The following is a 24793-nucleotide window of genomic DNA, read 5'->3' as shown; positions in this document are numbered from 1 at the left end:
AATTCAGCACTAGGCTAAACACATTAAGTGCATTGTCTTTTAATATTTTATGTCATTTTTGAAGCTTGTACTTATACATTTATTTAATTATTGGGAATATTTAGCTTTACAAATATTGTCCCATTCCCTAGACAATGTACTGTATGAGATGAGCAATTTTCTCTTTCTCTCTCTTTTTTTCAATAAGCCTCTGATCCTTATCCCTCAGAAGGCAGACAGAATGAAAACCACAATCACAGAAAATTAAGTGTGTAAAACATTTAGCATGATTCCTGACATATAGTCTCTGTTCAACAAAAGGCAGCTTAATTTTACTAGTAGCCTCATATTCATCCTTATAAAATAGCCTCTGTGTGAATACAGTCAAGTTGCAAACCCTCTGCACCTCACTTACCAAAACTGTCTTTCACATAAATACACAATCTTCACTCCTTGGATTTTGAATGAATGTTGTCTCAAAAAAAAAAAAAAAAAAAACTATTTACATTCTCTCTGAGACTTGCACCCACTTGCTCCCAAGTGCACATGCTCACACGCAGAGCACTGAGGTCAAGAGAAGATTTCTAAACCTTAACTCATCTACACCAGGGGATGACCCCGCCTTAGCTTTAAACATCTGTAGAGCAGTTACTGGTCACGGTCAACGTTTGCAGCCGCTCAAGAGGTTAGATGAAGATTCCATTTATTATGTCTTATTCTCGACTTGTGTGTGTGTGTGTGTGTGTGTGTGTGTGTGTGTGTAAATGGTAAAAGAAGACTCTTTCTTGAAAGGAAATAAAGCCCCCTCTCCCTAACTCCCCCTCTCCTTCCATCCCCCTGTCCCTCCAACCCCTCTTGCTCCTTCCAGCACCCTCTCTCTCCCTCTATCCCCCTCTCCCTCCATCCCTCCCTCCCTCCAGCCCCCTCTCGCTCCAGCCCCCTCTCCTTCCAGCCCCCTCTCTCTCCTTCCAGCCCCCTCTCCTTCAATCCCCCTTTTCCTCCCTCTTTTTTCCCTCACTTTCCTTTCCTTTCAACTTCTTTCCTTCCAGCTTCCTGTAGAAAGGATTTAGACTAGCTCTCCTCATGATTTCTAAGCCCTCCACTGCATTATCTCCACCTGCTTTTGAAAAATATTCCCCACTTCTCCTCGTCATGAATTCATCCCTCTCGCCACACTGGCCTAGTAGTATCTTATGCCTTCGTTTTGTTGCAAATGGTCTGTCTTCGTAGTATATTACTCCTCTCCCCGACTGACTCCATCCCTGCCTGGATAGATGTTATGCATTTTTTGAATTGGGTTGCTGTTGCTGCTAAGTTGCTTCAGTCGTGTCCGACTCTGTGCGACCCCATAGACGGCAGCTCACCAGGCTCCCCCGACCCTGGGATTCTCCAGGCAAGGACACTGGAGTTGGGTTGTCATTTCCTTCTCCGATGCATGAAAGTGAAAAGAGAAAGTGAAGTCGCTCAGTCGTGTCCGACTCTTCGCGACCCCATAGATTGCAGCCTACCAGGCTCCTCCATCCATGGGATTTTCCAGGCAAGAGTACTGGAGTGGGGTGCCATTGCCTTCTCCATTAAAGTGGGTTAGAACTGCCCAAATAATCACTCAGCAATTATAAGTCTGGATATATAGGAATAGGATAAGTGGCATATTTTCTCCTTTCCAGAATATGTACCTGAATGAAAGCACTGTGAACTCCACACTCATGAATAAAGTACTTAGTACGTGTTCAACGGTTGTATACAAATGCTTGTTGTTGTTGTTCAGTCGCCCAGTCATGTCTGACTCTTTGAGTCCCCAGACCTCTCTGTCCCTCATCATCTCCCAAAGTTTGCCCAAGTTCATGTCCATTGTATGGATTATGATACAATACAGATGGTAGGAGCCTCCAATTTGTGCCTAAAGTTTGGGGCTCCCCATTCTGACACTGTTCTTAAATAATGGAGCAGTCAGCTGAGTTGAGGAGGAATACCTACTAAAATCACCCTCCAAACTGCATTAGACCCACCACCTCAACAGCCTGTCTCCTAATACTGTCGTCCTCAGGGTGATTCCATATGCCATATTCCATATTCATCTTTGTGTCTTCTCTGTGCCTATTACAGTAAATCTTAACACCTGTAAATAATTCAGAATTTTTTATTGAATGAATAGAAAAATAAATGTCTCAAAAATGTATAGATTTCACCCTCTTCTAGAAGTATCAGGCACATAATAATTGCTCTTATCAAAACCCTTTGGTTACAACAAACGCATTCAAGGTCACGCAACAAATTCAAGGAGACACCAAGATCTCATGGGAGCGAGATAGGACTGGGTCTCAGACACTGAAGCTGAGGGTTTAAGAATGTGACTGTATCTTATTTTCTCTAGGATGATGTGATTGCTCACTGTTGGTTCTCTAAGGAGACTCCTTTCTTCTGCTCACCATTTTTCCACTTAATATAATTTAGTCCCTGGTCCTTTGGTTTACTGAAACACTGCCTGTATTGGCCAGCATTCAACCAGAGAAATAGAAAAAGTAGGAAATACATATTAAGAAAGATATTGTGAGGAACTGCCTTACATGGTTGTGGAGAAAGTCAGTGGTCTGCAAAGCAGGCCATCAGAAAAGAGAGGAAGAAATTCTTGGGAACAGGCTGAGACTGCAATCTACTGGAAGAATTTCTTCTTCCTCAGGGAAGCCTCAGTTTGCTCTTGAGAACTTTCAACTGATCAAATCAGACCCACTTTAGGATAATCTCCCCTCTTTAAAGTCAACTAAATTTGGACTTTAATCACATCTATTAAGATATTTTTATAGTAATAACTGGATTAGTGTTTGACTGAGTAAATGGGATGGTAGCCCATCCAAAGAGACATACAAAAAAGCCTGGTGGCTCAGACAGTAAAGAATCCACCTGCGATGCAGGAGATCCAGGTTCAATCCCTGGGTCAGGAAGATCCGCTGGAGAAGGAAATGGCAACCCACTCCAGTTATTCTTGCCCGGAAAGTTACATGGACAGAGGAGCCTGGAGGAATAGAGGTCCATGGGGTCACAAAGAGTTGGACATAACTGAGTGACTAACACACACACTCTTTTAGTTAAAATAATAAAGAGAAAGGATTGTATTAGCTTCTGGCAATCAAAGATGTCATCCCTGGTGAGGTAAAAGACACCAAGATAACAGTGTATGGGATCTGCTCCCTCTAGAAGCTTTCATGGAAAGAGTCTCTAGAAGAAGCGATGGTATGGCTAGCTAGCACTGAAACCCCTCCTGTAGAACCCCTCTTCCCTCAGCTCCTTCCTTAATACCTTGGCAGTCAGGACACAGGCTCTGCGAGGCAAAGCAAACTCACAGTTCCTTACTGTTACCGTGAGCATCCTTTTCTTAAAAAAATCCATAATATAATTAGTATTTTTATTTATTTTCAAATCTTTTCTTTAACTTTGTATTGGAGTATAGCTGATTAACAATGTTGTGATAGTTTCAGGTTAACAGCAAAAGGGCTCAGTCATACATATGCATATGGATAATTAGTATTTTTAAATTTTAGATCACTGTTGATGCAGCACCAACTATCCCAAGTGTTTTGGGTCAAACCTAATTTGTTATTTCTCCCAATTCAGTTTCGTTCATCATTTCCTCTGTTGGTTGCATCTGGGTTCATTCACGTGTTTGCCTTCAGAAAGAGGATGGGTTGGTCTGGGAGGTTCAAGATGGCTTCACTCATGCGTCTCAGAGCTGCTGGCTGGCTGTCTGCTTCGGCATTTTGGTTCTTCTCTACAGCGCCTCTCAACTTGCTGGAGGTAAGAACATTATTCTTTTTGTGATGGCCAAAGAGCATCAAGGTAGAAGTTGCAAAACTTGAGGAAGCCTAGGTTTCAAATTCACAGTGTCTCTTCTACTACCATCGGTTATTCAAAGCAGGTTACAGGGGCTACGAAGCCTCAGGAGGTTTGGGAAGTAGGTTTCACCTGTTAACTGGAGGAGCTATATACAATCTATGATCATATTTCATTTACCATAGTACTGTAAGACTATTTCATCGAATTTTGCAGTAAGTTTTGAGTCACAGATGTGGTGTTTAAGAATTTATAATAAGATATAGATTTATAGGTAGAGGGTTACTAATTTAATAAAACAAAAATTAATATAAAAGCCCATTGTGGTTGATTATGTGTGTTACAAAGTTCATTTTCCTATAACCTTTCTTTCATGCCTTATTTTACCAGAAAAGGAAGTAAAATAGGAACAAAACAGTTGGTCAAATCAACTTGGAGGTAAAAACCAAAATTATTCAGTGAATATATTATAGGTTTCATTGAGCATCACTGAGCTGGTTAATGAGTAGAATACAAGTGTATAAACACAATCACTTCCCACATAGACTTTCTAGTCTCTAAGGGAAATAATACACAAATATATGAAATGACTCAAACTTCCTTTTTTAGGTTCATAGTGCCTGGGCATGCTACTGATAGCATAGTGGCCAGAGGATTAGTCTCTAGAATCAGCACCCTTATCAAATCAGAGACAAGATTCAAAGTGTAAAATGGAATCAACAAATTTGAGCAGGATTATATAAGAGGCAGCTGCTGAGGTTTAAACCAAGTGCGGTAAGAACTGGGAAAGTTGATTCACAGGTTCATCACATACAGCTAGAAAGCAAAGTGAAGAAGATCCTTTGGGGTAAAATTCAGATGTTTTGATTATTTTTTTTTCTTTTTTGATACTTTAGTTTTTTAACTGAAAGATAATTGCTTTACAGAATTTTGTGGTTTTCTAGCAAACATCAGCCATAGATACACCCGTGTCCTTCCATGCCGAACCTCCCTCCTATATCCCTCCACATCCCACCCTTCTAGACTGTCACAGAGCCCCTGTTTGACTTCCCTGAGTCATAGAGCAAGTTCTCAGTGGCTCTTTTACATACGGCATTGTAAGTTTCCATGTTACTTTCTCCATACATCTCGCCCTCTCCCTCCTTGCCTCCTCCGTGTCCATCAGTCTGGTGTCTATGTTTGTTTCTCCATTGCTGCCCTGAAAATAAAGGCATCAGTACCATCTTTCTAGATTCCACATGTATGTGTCAGTATACGATATTTTGTGTTTCTCTTTCTGACTGACTTCACTCTGTATAAAAGGCTCTAGGTTCATCCACCTCATTAGAACCGATTCAAATGCATTTCTTTTTTATGGCTGAGTAGTATTCCATTATATAGGTATGTACCACAGCTTCTTTATCCATTCATCTGACGATGGACATCTAGGTGGCTTCCATGTTCTAGATATTGTAAATAGTGCTGCAGTGAATATTGGGGTCCATGTTTTTCTTTTTTTTCCCTGTAGTTGATATCTAGTCTCATAGTGTCGTGATCAGAGAAGATACTTGATATGATTTCAATTTTCTTAAATTTAGTGAGGCTTGATTTGTGGCCCAAGATGTGGTCTATCCCAGAGAATGTTCCATGTGCACTTGAGAAGAAAGTGTGGTGTTCTGCATTTGGATGGAAAGTCCTAAAGATATCAATTATGTCCATTTGGTCTAATGTTTCATTTAAAGTTTGTGTTTCCCTATGTATTCTCTGTTTTGATGATCTGTCCATTGGTGTGAGTGGGGTGTTAAAGTCCCCCTGCTATTACTGTGTTACTATTGATTTCCCCTCTTACACCTTTTAGTGTTTCCCTTATGTATTGAGGTGCTTCTATGTTGGGTACACAAATACTTACAATTGTTGTGTTTTCTTTTTGGATTGACCCCTTGATCATTATGTAGTGTCCTTCTTCGTCTCTTATAATATTCTTTATTTTAAAGCCTATTTTGTCTGAAATAAGGATTGCCACTCCAGCTTTCTTTTGGTTTCCATTCACATGGAATATCTTTCTCCATCCTTTTACTTTCAGTGTCTATGTGTCTCTAGGTCTGAAGTGGGTCTCTTGTAGGCAGCACATATATGGGTCTTGACTTTGTATCCATTCAGTCAGTCTGTATCTTTTGGTTGGTGGATTTAATCTGTTTACGTTTAAGGTAATTGTTGATACATATGTTCCTATTGTCATTTTCTGAGTGGTTTTGGGTTTGTCTTTGTAGGTCTTCCTTTCTCTCGTGCTTCCTGCCTATGTGAGTCACTTTAGTGTTTGTGGTAAGGCTGTGTAACTTTTGCTTGTCTGCAAAGCTTTTGATTTCTCCATCAATTTTGAATGAGATCTTTGCCAGGTGTAGTAATCTTGGTTGTAGATATTTTTTTTTTCTTTCAGTACTTTAAATATATCCTGCTATTCCCTTCTGGCCTGCAGTGTCTGCTGAAAGATCCACTGCAAATCATATGGGTTTTGTCTTGTATGTTACTTGTTGCTTTTCCCTTGCTACTTTTAACATCAGTGTGCTTAATCTTTGTTAGCTTGATTAATATGTTTCTCAATGTGTTTCTCCTTGGGTTTATCCTATAAGGGACTCTCTGTGCTTGTTGGATTTGATTGACTATTTCCTTTCCCATGTTGCAGAAGTTTTCAACTATAATTGATTCAAAAACTTTCTCAGTGGCTTTTTTATTCTTTCGTTCTCTGGGGTCCCTTATAACTCAAATGTTGGTGCATTTAATGTTGTCCCAAAGGTCTCTGAGGCTATAGTCAATTCTTTTCATTCTTTTCCCTTTATTCTGCTCTTCAGCAGTTATTCCCGCCATACTATCTTCCAGCTCACTTATCGATTCTTCTGCCTCAGTTATTCTTCTACTGGTCCCTTCTAGAATATTTTTAATTTCAGTAATTTTATTATTCATCTCTGTTTGCTTATTCTTTATTTCTTCTGTGTCCTTGCTCATTGTATTAACTTGTTAAATATTTCTTGCATTTTTCTCCGTTCTATTTTCAAGTCTTCAGAGAATTTTTACTTCTGAATTCTCTTTCAGGTAGATTGCTTATTACCTCTTCATTTGGTCTTCTGAAATTCTACCTTGTTCTTTCATTTCTGCTCTATTTCTCTGTCTTTTAATTTTTCTTTTTTTCTAAGTTGCTCCACTTGAGGTCTCCTTTTTCCAGGCTTTAGGGTTGTATTCCTTCTTACTTTTGGTTTTTGCCTTTGGAGGGAAAGGTTGGTTGAGTTGTTTGTATTGACTTATTGTTAGGGATGACTTGTGCCTATGTTATCTATATTAAAGTGGGAGGAGATCAAGCAGATCAAGCAGGTTCGATTCAGTTCAGTCGCTCAGTCATGTCCAAACTTTGTGACCCCATGAACCACAGGACACCAGGCCTCCGTGTCCATCACCAACTCCTGGAATTTACCCAAACTCATGTCCATCAAGTCGGTGATGCCATCCAGCCATCTCATCCTCTGTTGTCCCCTTCTCCTCCTGCCCCCAATCCCTCCCAGCATCAGGGTCTTTTCCAATGAGTCAACTCTTTGCATGAGGTGGCCAAAGTACTGGAGTTTCAGCTTTAGCATCAGTCCTTCCAATGAACACCCAGGGCTGATCTCCTTCAGAATGCATTGGTTGGATGTTCTTGCAGTCCAAGGACTCTCAAGAGTCTTCTCCAACACCACAGTTCAAAAGCATCAATTCTTCGGCACTCAGCTGTCTTCACAGTCCAACTCTCACATCCATACATGACCACAAGAAAAACCATAGCCTTGACTAGACGGACCTTTGTTGGCAAAGTAATGCCTCTGCTTTTGAATATGTTATCTAGGTTGGTCATAACTTTCCTTCCAAGGAGTAAGTGTCTTTTAATTTCATGGCTTCAATCACCATCTGCAGTGATTTTGGAGCCCCCCAAAATAAACTCTGACACTATTCCCACTGTTTCCCTATCTATTTCCCATGAAGTGATGGGACCAGATGCCATGATCTTAGTTTTCTGAATGTTGACTTTTAAGCCAACTTTCTCACTCTCCTCTTGGCAGTGTTAGACACATCTATTTCCACAGCCACTTGAAAGTGGCCATCTCAGCATATCTGCACTGCCGCCCACCCCCTACTTGTCCCTGGAATCACTGCCGGTGCTTCTGTTCCCCAGTCCTGCCCTGCTCTGCTAGCTGAAGCTTGCTAGGTAGGGGCTTCTGCAGATCTTTTCTTAGCTCCCCAACTGTGCTCTCTGCAATCCAGAGACTCCTACGGTCTTCCCTCAGCCCCCTCAGCCTGTCCCCTATGTTGCAGAGCTAGGGTGCACTTGTCTCAGCTCCCGGGCCCACCCTCTGCATCTCAGGGCTTGTGTGCATTCGTTTCAGCTCACCCACTTGTGTGCCCTTGTTTCAGAGGTCCACGCCCTCTGTCCTGGGACTTGTGTATTCTTTCAGCTCCCTAGGCCACTCTCCGAGCCAGGAGGGTTGCGTGCATGACAGCCCTCTGTGCCCCGGGGCTTCTGTGGGCTTCTCTCTCAGTTCCCTGAGCCCACTGTCTGAATGGGGCCACAGTCCTTGAGCTGAGAAGCGCAGCTTTCTCTCTTTTCTGCTAAGTCCCTGTTTTGCCTGGTTTTCCAAGACTCTGCGGCTCCCCCTTGGGTCTGCCTGCCAGGGAGATTTCCTTTGCATGGGAACTCCTCCTGTTTTAGGACTGCCTCCCTCCCTTGGGGCACAAGCTCTGTCCAGAGGTTCTCTGTCTTGTCCCTTTTTAAGTCTCTAATCCTTTCTCCTACCTCATTCCAGGGAGCTTAGCCTGTCCCCCCATTCTCCCCAGAGCCCTGGGGTCTTCTGCTGTCGTCTAGAGGTTGCTTTGTAGGAGTTATTCTATGTCTTGTTGAGTTTTTGATGTATTTCTGGGGAGGCTGGTGATCCCCACATCTTCTCTGCCATCTTCTTCCATACAGTGAACATTCTTATCTGAAGGGAAGTTTTATATTGATGAAATGTTTGAGCCTTACACCAAGAAAACATTCATCAGATTTGCTTATTTACAAATGTATTAAATATAGAGGCAAACCAATAAAATGTAAGATGATAGGATGGTCATAAAGCTTCTAATTTGTTACAGATGTAGCAATGTTAATAATAATATACCTGAGTGGATCTTGGACTATTTTTCCCCATGTGTCACTAACGTAGCTTAACCCTGTCAGTTTTTTATTATTATTCAAATCATATTCAGTGGCAGGGTAAATACCAGCTTGGCTTCATAATTCTGCAAGTGTGTATCTTTGATGGAGATTATAAAATTTTACTCACTTACCAATGGCAGTTTTTTCTTTCAGTATAACCAGTGAAGTTTTCATCCTTAGAGCAAAGTCTTAGGGATCACAGTGGAAACAAACAGTTGCCCTGGCTTGTGGCTGAAATAAATGTTAATTATGCCTGTCTTCATTCTGCCCCATGAAATGTGTGCTTTACAGTGACATTCAGAATAGTACAAATTAGCTAAAAATTGCATTTTCATTCTCTAGGCTCCATTTTACAAATTCGTAAATGAGTCATGCATGTATTTGGTTTTCTTTTGACAGCACAGATTGCTGTGTCCTATGGTTTTATGTACGCAAGCTCTCTTGCCGACAAGCATTTTTGTCCTAAGTGGAAGAGGGAGAGGACAAAAGTGCGGAGGAATGCGTTTCTAAAAGCACGCAAAGGAGATCTGTAAGAGAGAGAATGTTTATGGTGTGGGTTCAGAGTCATTCATTTGTGAGCTAACTTAACCTTTAGCATATAAAAAATACTGTGTTAAGCACTCTGAGGAATACTCTCACATCTATAAGATATAGCTCATGCTCTAGAAGCTCACTATTTAGTCTCAGGATAAGACAAATAGAAGGGCTTCCTAAGTAGCTCAGTGGTACAGAATCTGCCTACCAATGCAGGAGACTTAGTTCAATGCCTGGGTCTGATCCCTGGGTCAGGAAGATCCTCTGTAGAAGGAAATGGCAACCCATTCCAGTACTTTTGCCTGGGAAATCCCACAGACAGAGGAGCCTGGCCATCTACAGCCCATGGTATCACAAAGAATTGGACACAACTTAGCAACCAAACAAGACAAGTACAGAGAGCATTACAATCTTATTTAAAGCAAGGACAGTTAGAGAAAATACATGCAATGTTTGAATGTCCAGTGAATGGCCAAATTGCATCCAAGGGAAAGGAAATATGACTTCATGGAAAGAGTTTTGAATAATCCTGAGGACAGACTTACCTAGGCACTACAGAACTAGGAAATAGTCTAGACAAAGGCAAGATTTAGAAAGGCAGGAGATGTGTTTGGGCACAGGAAGTCATCCCTGTGGATGCAGAGGAAGATGCTGCCAAAACGATATGGCTGGACCAAGGTTATGTGAGACCTTGGATGCTAGAACAAAGTGCACATTTATTTCCCAGAAATGCAGCAGATAATCTTGTGAACAAGTATGATAAAGACAGCTTGAAGAACTCAATGAAGCTGTGAGCCATGCCATGCAGGGCCAGCCAGGACAGATGGGTCATAGTGAAGATGGGCACAATAAAGGACAGAAACTGTAAGGATCTAACAGAAGCAGAAAAGGTTAAGAATAGGTAGGAAGAATATATAGAAGAACTATACAAAAAAGGTCTTAATGACACAGATAACCATGATGCTGTGGTTGGCTACTCACCTAGAGCCAGACATCCTGGAGTGTGCAGTCAAGTGGGCCTCAGGAAGCATTACTGCAAATAAAGGTAGTGGAGGTAATGAATTCCAGCTGAGCTATTTGAAATCCTAAAGGATGATGCTGTGAAAGTGCTGCGCTCAATATACCAGCAAATTTGGAAAACTCAGCAATGACCACAGGACTGGAAAAGGTCAGTTTTCACTCCAGTCCCAAAGAAGGGCGATGCCAAAGAATGTTCAAATTACTGCACAATTGCACTCTTCTCACACACTAGTAAAGTAATGCTCAAAATTCTCTAAGCCAGGTTTCAACAGTACGTGAACTGTGAACTTCCAGATGTTCAAGCTGGATTTAGAAAAGGCAGAGAAACCAGAGTTCAAATTACCAACATCCATTGGGTCATCAAGAAAGCAAGAGAGTTCCAGAAAAACATCTACTTCTGCTTTTTGGCTGTGCCCAAAGCCTTTGACTGTGTGGATCACAACAAACTGTGGGAAATTCTTCAAGAGATGGGAATACCAGACAACCTTACTTGCCTCCTGGGAAATCTGTGTGCAGGTCGAGAAGCAACAGTTAGAACTGGACATGGAAAAATTGGTTAAAAATTGAGAAAAGAGTATGACAAGACTATATATTGTCATGCTGCTTATTTAACTTATCTGCAGACTATATCGTGTGGAATGCCATGCTGGATAAAATACAAGCGGGAATCAAGATTGCCAGAAGTATCAACAATCTCAGATATGCAGATGATACCACTCATGGCAGAAAGTGAAGAGGAACTAAAAAGTCCCTTGATGAGGATGAGAGGAGAGTGAAAAGCTGGCTTAAAACTCAGCATTCAAAAAAAATGAAGATCATGGCATCCGATCTCATCACTTCATGACAAATAGAAGGGGAAAAAATAGAAGCAGTGACAGATTTTATTTTCTTGGACTCCAGAATCACTACAGATATTGACGGCAGCCATGAAACTATAAGACAATTGCTCCTTGGGAGGAGAGCTATGACAAATCTAGAAAGCATATTAAAAAGCAGCAACATCACTTTGCTGACAAAAGTCGGTAGAGTCAAAGCTATGGTTTTTCCACTAGTCATGTACAGATGTGAGAGTTGGACCGTAAAGAAGGCTGAGCACTGAAGAATTGAAGTTTTCAAGTTGTGGGACTGGAGAAGACTCTTAAAAGTCCTTTGGACTGCAAAGAGATCCAACTAGTTAATCCTAAAGGATACCAACCCTGAATATTCATTGGAAGAACTGATAGTGAAGCTGAAGCTCCAATACTTTGGCCACCTAGATGAGAAGAACTAGTTGACTCACTGGAAAAAACCCTGATGCTGAGAAAGATCGAAGGCCAAAAGAGAAGGGTGTGGCAGAGGATGAAATTGTTAAATAGCATCAAGGAGTGCGACTTGCGTTGCGGGGGGTCAGGGGCTAATTTTTCTCTCCTGCTTTTTCCTGAGCACCTCTTTTTCTCAACCTTCAGAACCGTGTTTTTGAGAAGCTTAGTAATTATGACAGCCTTACGATAGTGGAATTCCACTGTTTCCTTGCAGTCCTGTATTGGGATTCTAGCCAGTGTTGCCGAGAACCATGTAGCGACCATCCCGAGCACCCAATTTGATACCTTAGGACCACTGACCTGAGGGTCTTAACTCGAAGTTTGAGCACCCCACTCTAGTACTCTTGCCTGGAAAATCCCATGGATGGAGGAGCCTGATGGGTTACAGTCCATGGGGTCGCTACGACTGAGCGACTTCACTTTCACTTTTCCCTTTCATGCATTGGAGAAGGAAATGGCAACCCACTCCAGTGTTCTTGCCTGGAGAATCCCAGGGAGGAGGGAGCCTGGTGGGCTGCCACCTATGGGGTCGAATAGAGTCGGACAGGACTGAAGCGACTTAGCAGAAGCAGTCAGTATCCATACATGAGCAACCTCTGGGTGATAGTGTAGGACAGGGAAGCTTGGTGTGCTGCAGCCCATGGGATCCCAGAGAGAAGTGCAGGACTTAGTGACTAAACACCAACAAATGATAAAGACTTTAAGGCTGAAACATATCCAGGCAGGCACTTGCCTTTCACACACCACTTTGCACCCTCAGAGAATGGTCTGTGGACTTCTGCTGGTCCTAATCAGGTTGCTACTGGTTCACACTGAGAAGAATACCAAAAATGAAATTAAACATTTTAGGAATTTCTCAGAACAATTTCCCATTGTCATCAAAGTATATGATTTAATACTTTCCAGTCCATATGGGTTGGAAAAGAATTGGTTCTTTACCACAGATAACCTGAGGGCACCTTAGTGCCTTCCCCATAGGGTGCTTAGCCTGTAGACATCAATTTTGCAGCCAAAAGTCTGAGTTTCTGTTGTTTCCCTAGTCTCACAGGACATTTTCCTTAGTTGCATTTTGATATCAACTCTTTGATGTTGCTCCTTAATGTTGACCTGTTTGAAGGGAGTAATATCAGATCATAGAAATTAACCCCAGGTGATCTAGAGCCCAGGTTTTCAAACTTGGCCCATGAGCAAACCCAGCTCTCTGCCGATTTTGTACATGAAATTTTATTTCAACACAGCCATACTCATTTGTCTCCATTTCATCCATGGCTGATTTTCTGCTACCGTAGCAGAGTTGAGTACATGCCACAAAGACTTCAGGGTTTTCAAATCCTAAAATATTTACTGGTTGGCCCTTTGCAATAAAAGTTTGTATAGAAAGTGATTAGGTCTTGAAATGGAGATTACTTAACAGGTACCCACAAGTCTTATTTTCCTGAAAGACTAGCCAGGAAGAAATCTGGGGCAAAGCTGGGATTCAGGAAGCCATCGAGAAGGAAGAAGGCTCCACATATGTTCACACATACTTTGGGCAGGTATGAAAGGAAGTTTGGAGCACATTCTGCATTAAATAATCCCTTACATACCTTTTTTTTTTTTTTTTCTTTAGCACACATAAGGATGTAAGTTAATGAAATTTGATGGAACAGATGTCATCCCTGTTAGTGATTTTAAAAGATATCAGGTTTGTATCCTACAGATGACAGCACCCACATAAGTGCACAGAAATTAAAGTTATATCACTTAACAATTTCTTTTAAAAGGTATTTTATTTTCTTCTTGGCCTTCTAAAATGCATCATCACAATCGAAACGAGATTTTGGCCTGAAAGTCATAGGTTCATGAATTGGCATATCTGGAATAACAGAAAAAGATGTTAAGTAAAACCATGTTACATAAAACTATGCTTCCTTTTCTCCCTGTATTTCTTACTACATTTTTGGGTCATGTTTATCACTGTGGAGTACATCTCTGCCACGTAATCTGCTACACTCTACCTATTTCCACACTCAGCTATATTCTCAGACACAGGATAGATAATTCAGGTACAAAAAAGAAAAAAAAGGAGAACTATTTGGTGGTGTAAAATCCTCTGTAGAACAAAGAAGGCCATGTTACACAATTGTAAAATAAACTTATGTGGTAGGTCATATTACCTCCACTTTACCAGTAAAGAAACTGAAATTTAGAGAAATTACATAACTTGCCAATGTCACATAGCTAGTAAATGAAGGAAACTGTATTTCCATCTAGGGATGGTCTTCCTGCTCTCCTACCTAGAGTTTGATAAAACTAAATACCATTTTAGAATACAAATTTAAGTAGAAGAAGAGGAAAATGAGCAAGATTGGGATCCATAGAGTTTAAAAAAACCTTCAGTTCAATATAGACAAGATCAGGTGGGAAAAGAATGCAAGTATGCTGATTATACAGATGTTAAAAAAAAGGTAGGAATGAAAAAGAATGATGTTGTGGAGATATAAGGGTTAGAGGCATATTGAATATATTTTGAATAATAAAACAGCTTCCAAATTTTCAAGTGTCTGCCTACATATATATTTATGAATGCATATTATCAACAATGAAATGAAACATCTGCAACCCACACCTACAAGAATGCAAAGGGTTGTAAATAGTCCCCTGGCTCACTAGGATATGCTGGAATTCAGAAACAAATTCATGTATCAATGTTTTGATGCTCATAAATCAGCCACAGGTGAATCATGTTTGCAAATCACTAATAACTTGGAAATGTATATTTATTGCACCAGAACCACCTGGGCTATTCAAAGTCACTGCAAGGGTATATTTTATTCAGCTATCTTATAAGAAAGGGAATCCTCCCCCGCCCACACCCCGTTCAGTTGTCTTTTAGGAAAAAGATTTCCTCTCTCTCATTCTCTTACTCTTTCTGTCATCCCCTCTTCTTTCCTTTTTATACAAATCTTAATTGAACCTAGATAACTGTTCATGTCTGTGAGTAAAAGGCCAAAAATTTCTTTAATTTTTAGAGATATTTTTGACTCAGAAGAAAATCATTTAAAAGATGAATTTTCCCCTCACTTTTTCTATATTATACTAAAAACTGCTTTTTATTTATGATCCAAAGGCCAATTTCAAGACTAAAAGGAACAGACCACCAAGCTTAGAGATGAGTCATTCAGAAACTAATCCTCTTTCGACCCCCTTCTTGAAAGTGGAAGTGAAGTCACCTAGTGGTGTCTGACTCTTTGCGACCCATGGACTGTAGCCTTCCAGGCTCCTCTGTCTATGGGATTTTCCTGGCAAGAGCACTAGAGTGGGCTGCCATTTCCTTCTCCAAGGGATCTTCTTGACCCAGGGGTCAAACCCAGGTATCCCACATTGCAGGCAAACTCTTTACCATCTGAGCCACCAGGGACCCCCTTCCTAGGCACTCTCAAAGTCTGACCCTAGCAAATGGTCCTGCAGGAATGTGTAGCTGTAAGACATCACACAGCCATGGAGTCCTGCAAACTACTTTCCTGGCATTCTGGTTGACCCTTGTATTTCTCAGACCCTACAACATGAACATATTTTAAATCTTTTTTTTTTTTTTTTCTGAGTGAAATTCTTGACTCCTCATGTTTCTCTGTTCTGCAGAAAGGCTCTCTCCCATCCATTGAATTTTCCAAGCTGGACACATGGGTTTCATCCTTGGCTCCTCCTCTTCATCATCATAGATACCTAGTCGTTTGTCTACATGTTTTAACCAATTCTTCTTGATCGTACTTTTCTTAACCTATCTATTTCTATCTCCAGTGCAATGGATTTTTGTGGGTGACCATTTTCCCAGGAATTGCTGGCAACTCTCTCAAACTGGTCTCCCTGCTCCCAATTTTTTCCTCTCCAATCCATTCTTCATACAGAAACCAGAGCACTTTTCTTCTCTAAAATTAGACCCTTTCATTTCTTTATTTAAAAGTTGTTATTGACTATTTTTTAGAGTCAAATCCAGACTCAGTAACTTGGTCTGCAGTACTGAATCTTCTGATCTTTATATCTCCTGCTTTTTCTCTCATTTGCATTCCTCTTACTCTACTAACTGAGCAATGAAACACACTTCACCAGAAGCACAATCTTGTTCACTTCCAAACCTTTGTCCCTGTCCCTTCTGCCTGGAGCTCTATTATACTATTCTTCAAAAGACTAACACATATGTATTCTTCAGGACCCAGTTTAGAGTTTAATCTGAAAAGCTTTTCTTGATTGATTGCCTAACCCCTCAGATCCTGTGATGCGCGCGTACACACACACCCTCCCCCCCCCCCCCCGCCCTCCCCCCCCCTTATAACTCTGCCTGCCTCAGGTGTGTCTCATTTTTCCTCTTCAAAGCACTAGGCGTTTGCGTTAGTGTCCTGCTGCTCAGTGGTAAAGAACCCTGCTGCTGATATAGGAGATGTGAGTTTAATTACTGGGTCAGGAAGATACCCTAGAGAAGGAAATGGTAACCCACTCTAGTATTCTTGCCTCGGAAATCCCATAGACAGCGGAGCCCGGCAGACTGCAGTCCGTGGGGCTGCAAAAGAGTCAGACATGACTTAGCAACTAAACAACAGCTACAACAGCAGCTGTAACAAAACCCTACACATGTATAGGCTTAAAACAATAGAAATATATTACCCTACAGCTTTGGAGGTCAAGATGCCCACATGTCTCATGTTGTATTCCCTTGAGACTCTTGTCGCCCATTATCAATTCTATCCATCATCTAAATTCCGTATTGTGTAAGATAATGTATTCACAGATCCTAGGGGTTGGAAGTAGACTTCTCTTGGTAGAAGGGAGATTATTTTTCCTGTCACAATAACTGTGGGTTTACCTGTCTGTGAACACTGTGTCACCTCTGTCCCCTTGCCCTAGCAACTCACAGGCCATATGTTTATGTTTCGTGAGGAAAAAGGATGGTATTTGTCCTCTTATCAGTGCTCTGATGTCTGGCACAATGCCCAGTATGTAGTAGGTCAGTATGTTGTTGTTGTTCAGTGGCTAAGTCATGTCTGACTCTGTGATCCCGTGGAGTGCAGCACGCCAGGTTCCTCTGTCCTTCAATCTCCCAGAGTTTGCTCCAACTCATGTCCATTGAGTCTCTGATGCCATCCATCCATCCCATCCTCTGTCACCCCCTTCTGCTTTTGCCGTCAGTCTTTCCCAGCACCAGGGTTTTTTCCAGTGAGTTGGCTCTTAGTATCAGTTGGCCAAAGTATTGGAGCTTGAGCTTCAGCATCAGTCCCTCCTATGAATATTGAGGTCAATATGTACCTTGAGATAATTAATGACTGAATCAAAGGATCCAAGGACTACTTCAGTTTTTATTCCAATTGTCTTGGTGAAAGACATCAGTTACTTGGTTGTAGAGAAGAAAGCATGTATGAATCACTTCAACTTTCTCCAGCAACACTGTGCCCTGAGATTTTGAAATATTTAAGTATTCAGTTCTTGGGGCAGTAGGGCAGAGATCTCAGAGGTAAGATAACTGTAACTATCCCACAGTATCTTAACCCATGTGATGAAAAAGAAAGGCTTTATTTTGCTTTGATAAAATATATGTTGAAAATAATGGAACATTATTCTATGGAGCGAAGAGGGGTGCAATCTGAACAAGCACCCCCTTTAATGTTAGGTCTGTCCCTGAGAGATGACATCTTATTTAAGATTTCTTTTTAATATCTATTAAGGAAAGCTTAAGATTCTTATAGAGTGTCAGGAAATCAGATAAACAGCAACAGGGACCAATCTTTCATGTACAGCTGATTTTACCTACTGTTATTTATTGCATCAATCCTCAACTTTGGCACAATTAATAGTTTGAAACAGATAATTTTCTGTTAGAAGGAATCTGTCCTATGCATTGGATAACATATTTTTTTCTTTCCAGTTTCATTGAGAATTCAAGGATGTTTAGCAGCATCCCTGGCCTTTACTTACTAGATGCCAGTAATACCTTTCTCAGTTGTAACAACCAATATCTCCAGATGTTACTAAATGGTACCAGTGGGTGAGAGGCAAAATGACTGCAAGTTGACAAATACTGTTACAATGCGTTAGATAAAATTGAACACAATCACCTTGGTTTTCCCCGAAGGATTCTTTGATATTACATAAGGAAGGAGGAGCTCTGCTAATTTGTGTGTTTGTGTAAGGGGTCACATCATGATAGTGGGAATGACATAATTCCTGAGTCCCGTGCACAAGGACACTTTGACCGTAACAAGCATCCAGACTGGAGGACTCCATCTCTTGTCCCTCTTTTCACTGTTTTCCAAGGATAGGAATTATTTTATTTTTCGCTATCTTTATTCAGCTCTAATAACCAATATCTGCCTGTGCTTACTATGTTCTGGAGGCTGTTATGAAGGATTTAGAAATCGGGCATTCCTCTCTCTTTCCCTCTTTCTGCCCTTCAGTGTGCCACTGAGGGCATCTTGATACCCTCTCTAACAAACATATATGTCATGTAAAATAACAGCTGCTTTCAGAAGCTAACCCAGAAGAGCCAGTCCTGTCCAGAATATTTCCTCCTTCTCCATGTACCAAGCTCCCTTTGCTTCTAGGAGAAACAGGTGATTGATTCTGAGCTGTGTTATTTGTTTACACTGATCATCTAATGAGCAACACAACTGCACAATAATTGCTTTTATTGGCTTTTCCAGAATGCTGCAGAGAGTGTACCCATCATAAAGTGTCTCTCTATTTCCAATGCAAATTGCTTTCAATTTTTTGGTCGCCTGATAAGCTGGTGAGAGAGAAATGTTTTAAGTACATAATCCTAGAGCCCATTATTAGGAGTATTTTTATTTTCTTATCTTCTGGCATCCATTTCCAAGCAGTTTGTGCCTCTAATCAAGAATGAATGATTCCATATAGAAAAAAAAAATCAGGACTATTTTTTGTTTGTTTGGGTCCATTTTCCTTTTTTTTCAAGATAAATTTGCTGGCTGAGTGTGTGATGTACATGATTTCTAGGGACTGTAAAGGCACTTTGACCTAATCTTACCCCTAATTTTTTTCTAATGTTCAACTTAGAGATATATTTGTTTGGCTGATATTTTGAAAAGTAATCTAATTTGGATGAGATGCGCTATCTTTACTTAATATTTTTGTCAAGCAATTTGTAACAGATAGAAAACAGATCAACTCTTAGGAATAAAGGAGAGAGAAATCAAGAAGAGGATTCGGGATCTTAAGGTGATCGTTGCCTACTTAACACTTTTTTTGTCTCCAGTGAATTCCAAGTGTTACATTTCACTTGACTAAATTAAGTATGCATGTTAAAGTTCTGATAAAACAGTCTCTCCTAAGGCAGGGCTTATTAAGAAAAGCAGATTGTTCAGGATTATTTCAAAAGGTTACATTTCTTCTTCCCTTTATGAAACAGGAGAAGATTTTTCTCCAGTGTTCACTGTAAGAACCAGTTGAATTCACTGTTGAGCTGCTGGATGTAAAACTCATAAGGAGGACGGAGGCATCTTTCTATGATTGGGCCCCTCTGGAGTTCTTAATTTTCAGGCTTTTCCATGCTGAGCCTCCAGCAGTTTGTCAGTTACACTTGAGGTTGTCCCTCTCTGGCACCATTTCCCCAGGACTTCTTCTCCTCAGTTTCTGCTTTGGTAAGCTGTAATTATCTGTATTTTTCCCTTTCTCTCCAGTTTTGGAGGCAGAAGTTTGCCTTGTGACCTCATTTACCTGAAGGATCTAGAAGGGTTGTTGGTTTTTATTAGCAAATTGAACCCAGCAATGTATAAAAAGAGTTACCTACCAATGACCAAGCACTTTTTATCTCAAGTAAGCAAAGCTGTTGTAACATTTGGAAATCAATGAGTGTACTTTATCACATCAATAGACTAAGAAGAAAAATCAAATATTCGTATCACTAGACACTGGAAATACATTCGACAAAATCTAACATCAAGATGCACAAGCTGGAATCAAGATTGCCGGGAGAAATATCAATAACCTTAGATAAGCAGATGACGCCACCCTTATGGCAGAAAGTGAAGAGGAACGAAAAAGCCTTTTGATGAAAGTGAAAGAGGAGAGTGAAAAAGTTGGCTTAAAGCTCGACATTCAGAAAACGAAGATCATGGCATCTGGTCCCATCACTTCATGGGAAATAGATGGGGAAACTGGAAACAGTGTCAGACTTTATTTTTTCTGGGCTCCAAAATCACTGCAGATGGTGACTGCAGCCATGAAATTAAAAGACACTTACTCCTTGGAAGAAAAGTTATGACCAGCCTAGATAGCATATTCAAAAGCAGAGACATTACTTTGCCAACAAAGGTTCGTCTAGCCAAGGCTATGGCTTTTCCAGTGGTCATGTATGGATGTGAGAGCTGGACTGTGAAGAAGGCTGAGCACCAAAGAATTGATGCTTTTGAACTGTGGTGTTGGAGAAGACTCTTGAGAGTCCCTTGGACTGCAAGGAGATCCAACCAGTCCATTCTGAAGGAGATCAGCCCTGGGATTTCTTTGGAAGGAATGATGCTAAAGCTAAACTCCAGTACTTTGGTGACCTCATGTGAAGAGTTGACTCATTGGAGAAGTCTCTGATGCTGGGAGGGATTGGGGGCAGGAGGAGAAGGGGAGGACAGAGGATGAGATGGCTGGATGGCATCACTGACTTGATGGACATGAGTCTGAATGAACTCCAGGAGTTGGTGATGGACAGGGAGGCCTGGCGTGCTGCGATTCATGGGCTCTCAAAGAGTCAGACATGACTGAGCGACTGAACTGAACTGAACTGAGGGAATTGCAAATCAGAACAACAATGAGCTACCTCTACCTACTTAACAGAACTGCCACAATCCAAAACACTTATGATATCAAATGCTGACAAGATTATAGAGCAAGAGGAACTTTCATTTTTTGCTGGTGGGAATGCACAATAATAAAGTTATTTTGGAAGACTATGGATATTAAAATACTTAATAAAACTGTAGTCCATTAAAACACATGTGATCAAGTCATATTTAACCCATGATTTTTTCATTTCTCAGGAAATTAATCAATGTAATTTCTCTAGGGTATTAACCAAAGGAAAAAAAATCATGTTTTCTATTTTCAAAGAAGTCAAACATTAAAAAAAAAAAAAAAAAACTCTTGACACTTCAGGAACTTCCTTAACTTGATTAAATGTTCTTTACCAAAATCCTGCAACAAATATTATTTATAATGGGAAATTCAGACACTGTCTTTGTAACTGGAGATGAGTCAAGTTTGCTCAGAGCAATATCTAGCAAGAGCACAGGTCATCACTGTGCCCAACTCCAAGGACACTATTCATGTAGTTTTTATTGTGTGTGGGTCTACAGAGGACTAAACCAGAAAGAAACTATACAAATCTTTGAAGTGACACTATTGTAGTGACATTAATAGATAATGTGAAATTTGCTTCAAAATATGGGGGGGGGATTAAAAAAATCAGGTTTTTTTGGTAATATTACATACAAGTGTATTCTCCAGATAGATTATGAAACAGTGTGAAATGTAAAATTACTCAGGTTGATAGAAGAAAATGAGAAGCATATGTTTATAATCTGTACATTAGAGAAAGCTTTTTATAATAATTATCATAGAATAGACCACACAGCAAGCCTTTTATTTATTTAATTATACTAAAATTAGGGACTTCTGTTATGGTAAGGATGTGGGAAAAAGCTAAAAGATGACAGAATGGAAGAAGAGATTAAATAAAACTTATGATTATTTATATCTGTATTATACTAAGAACTCACCCAAATCAAAAAGAAAATGCAGAAAACCCAATAGACAAAATAGTAATAAAAACAGTAACAGTAGTAATAGTAGAAGTAGTAATAGCAAATATGCAAAAAGACCATCAGTATATGATGAAACATTCAGTTAAACATTTACTGAGAGCCTGTACCTTGCCAAAAGTAGATATATCATTAAACATAGCCAAAAATCCATGTCTTTATGGAAGGTATATGATTTCAGATTCAAATCAAGCAAAATGCAAAGTAAACAAATATCACTTTGCATGCATCCGATTGGAAGAAATTAGCAAGCTAAGGAATGCCAAGTATGGGAGTGAGTATGGAGTCACAGGATTCCTGAGCACTGCTTCTTTAAGTCCCAACTGTTGCAGTCATTCTATGTACCTTTAAAGCAATATTTAGTCAAATTTTCTACAGGGATTGCTATGGCTAATTGCCTTGAGAATGGCTGATATGGGTTTCTGTATAAGAATATTCAGTACAGTATTGTTTGGAAAAAGATTAAGTCATAGACCATCTCTATATTTATCATTGGGGCAGGATAATTTATACACAACAAACACACGCTGTAAATTATGCCATTAATTAAGGCTAAATAAAAAGGTAGACGTGCACATGGCACCATGGATCAATCTTAAAACTACAGCAGTGAAGGGGAAAAAGTATGTACAGAATGTGATCTATGGTACAGCACTGTTTACTTGTCTGAAATAATACATGTACAATGCAAGACTGCACGTTATTTAAACAATTAGTGCATATGTATAAAATTGTTGCAATAGTTACAAGGGAGAAGAATGAAGGTGGGAAGTGTTTTAAAAGGAAATAAAAGAATAAGAGAACACCAACCATTCTCTGTAACTAAGAGGTTAGGGGAAACACCTCCCTCAGAGGGTAGTTAGGATCAGACAAGTGACTGAATGCTTTGTCAGTTGTTAAATGTGCCTTTGACATTGGCTTTTATGCACACACGAAGATGCAGCAGTGTTGGCTCAACAGGATGACTGAACTATTTCTAGGAGAATTTCCTAAAAGAGAGAGAGTTCATCTTGGTCCCTGTGTCTGGACTATGATAGGGTAGAATGTGAAGATCGTGCATGAAGACATGCTTTACATTGCCTTGGTTGTCTCTATTGGCTGTGTTCCCTGGGTCCAGCCTGTATCGTTAATTCTAGCCTTCTGATGTATACCCTAGAGCATGCGGACAAGAACAGAGCTTAGAGGATTCTGTGCAAACAATAACCACTACTGGAAATGCTTGGCTTAGGGAGATTGGCGTTAGAGAGTGTGTTGTAGGTTCCATGCCCCTTCAGACATTATCACTGGCTACTATTGAGTTAATTAAAACATCACTTATTAGGGGTGGCAATTGACAAAGGTCTTTAAGGTCAAGTTTAAAAGTTAATTGAAAGAAACTGAACTTACATGAAATATTTAAAAATATTAATTATGCTCTGTGCCAAAAAATCATGTTAATATACTATGTATTGATACCAATTAACATATGTATATAGAGTACATAAGAATTTTTACCTATGCTTTTGTAGAAAGAGTATCAGATAGACATTGGTTGAATTCTGACTTTGAATGGGCCAAGTGATTAATCTAACTGTGCCTCAGTTTTTTTCACAAGTAAAATAAGTGCAATAAAGTCTATTACATGATTTTATTTATTTGTTCTGGTGAGCATTGGAGAGCATAATCTAAAATACTTAGCTCAATATTTGCAAACAAAGCAACCGACAAGGGATTCATTTCCAGAATAAATAATTCATGCAGCTCAGTATCAATAAAACAAACACCCAGTCAAAAAATGGGTGGAAGATCTAAATAGAGATTTCTCCAAAAAAAATACATGGCCAAGAGGCACATGGAAAGATGCTCAACATCCCTAATTATTAGAGAAATGCAAATCAAAACTAAAATGAAGTAACACCTCACACCAGTCAGAATGGCTATCATAAAAAAAAAAAAAAAAATCTACAAACAATTCTGGAGAGGATGTGGGGAAAACGGAACGCTTGTGCACTCTTGGTGCGAATGTAAATTGATACAGCTACTGTGGAAAATAATATACCTCAAAAAACTAAAGAACCATCATATGACCCAGCAATTCTACTCATGGGTGTACACCCAGAGAAAACCATAATTCCAAACAATGCACTCTAATGTCCACTGTAACACTATTTACAATATATAGGATATGGAAGCAATCTAAATATCCATCAACAGAAGAATGGATAAGGATATGGCACATAAATACAATGGAATATTCAGTTCAGTTGCTCAGACATGTCCGACTCTTTGCGACCCCATGAATTGCAGCATGCCAGGCCTCCCTGTCCATCACCAACTCTTGGAGTTCACTCAAATTCATGTCCATTGAGTCGGTGATGCCATTCAGCCATCTCATCCTCTGTTGTCCCCTTCTCCTCCTGCCCCCAATCCCTCCCAGCATCAGAGTCTTTTCAATGAGTCAACTCTTCGCATGAGGTGGCCAAAAGTATTGGAGTTTCAGCTTTAGCATCATTCCTTCCAAAGAAATCCCAGGGCTGATCTCCTTTAGAATGGACTGGTTGGATCTCCTTGCAGTCCAAGGGACTCTCAAGAGTCTTCTCCAACACCACAGTTTAAAAGCATCAATTCTTCGGTGCTCAGCCTTCTTCACAGTCCAACTCTCACATCCATACATGACCACTGGAAAAACCATAGCCTTGACTAGACGAACCTTTGTTGGCAAAGTAATGTCTCTGCTTTTGAATATGCTATCTAGGTTAGTCATAACTTTCCTTCCAAGGAGTAAGCGTCTTTTAATTTCATGGCTGCAATTTTAAAAAGGAACAAAATAGTATCATTTGCAGAGAAGTGGATGGACCTAGAGTCTTTCATACAGAGCAAAGTGAGTCAGAAAGATAAAAATAAATATCATATATCAACACATATATGTGGAATCTAGAAAAACGGTATTGTTGCTATTTAGTTGCTAAATCATGCCCAACTCTTTGCAACGTCAAGGACTGTAGCCTGCCAGGCTCTTTTGTCCATGAGATTTCCCAGGCAAGAATACTGGAGTGGGTTGCCATTTCCTTCTCCACGGAATCCTCCTGACCCCAGGATTGAACCTGAGTCTCCTGTGTGGCAGGTGGATTATTATTTTACCAGTGAGCTACCTGGGAAAA

General features: G+C 40.2%; 1 long non-coding RNA gene across 11 annotated transcripts in view; it reads left to right on the top strand.

The window, feature by feature from the left end:
• Positions 1-3603: 3603 nt before the first annotated feature.
• Positions 3604-24793, top strand: part of LOC147358453 (uncharacterized) — a 137930-nt gene continuing 116740 nt past the window's right edge. For 2 of the 11 annotated variants that reach the window (XR_015141684.1, XR_015141679.1), the window contains exons 1-2: positions 3609-3771; positions 19253-19484. This is a non-coding gene — a long non-coding RNA (uncharacterized LOC147358453). Of the gene's footprint in view, positions 3772-13465; positions 13541-19252; positions 19485-24793 lie in introns of all 11 variants that reach the window. The other 9 variants (XR_015141682.1, XR_015141688.1, XR_015141683.1 and 6 more) reach the window with 9 other exon arrangements.

The sequence above is a fragment of the Bos grunniens genome, chromosome 15 (genome assembly GCF_055505025.1).
Source record: "Bos grunniens cultivar Pamir isolate PY7600 chromosome 15, Bosgru_T2T1.0, whole genome shotgun sequence".
Classification (NCBI taxonomy): domain Eukaryota; kingdom Metazoa; phylum Chordata; class Mammalia; order Artiodactyla; family Bovidae; genus Bos; species Bos grunniens.
The sequence above is the reverse complement of the archived record's forward strand: the minus strand, read 5'-3'. Positions and strand labels throughout refer to the sequence as shown.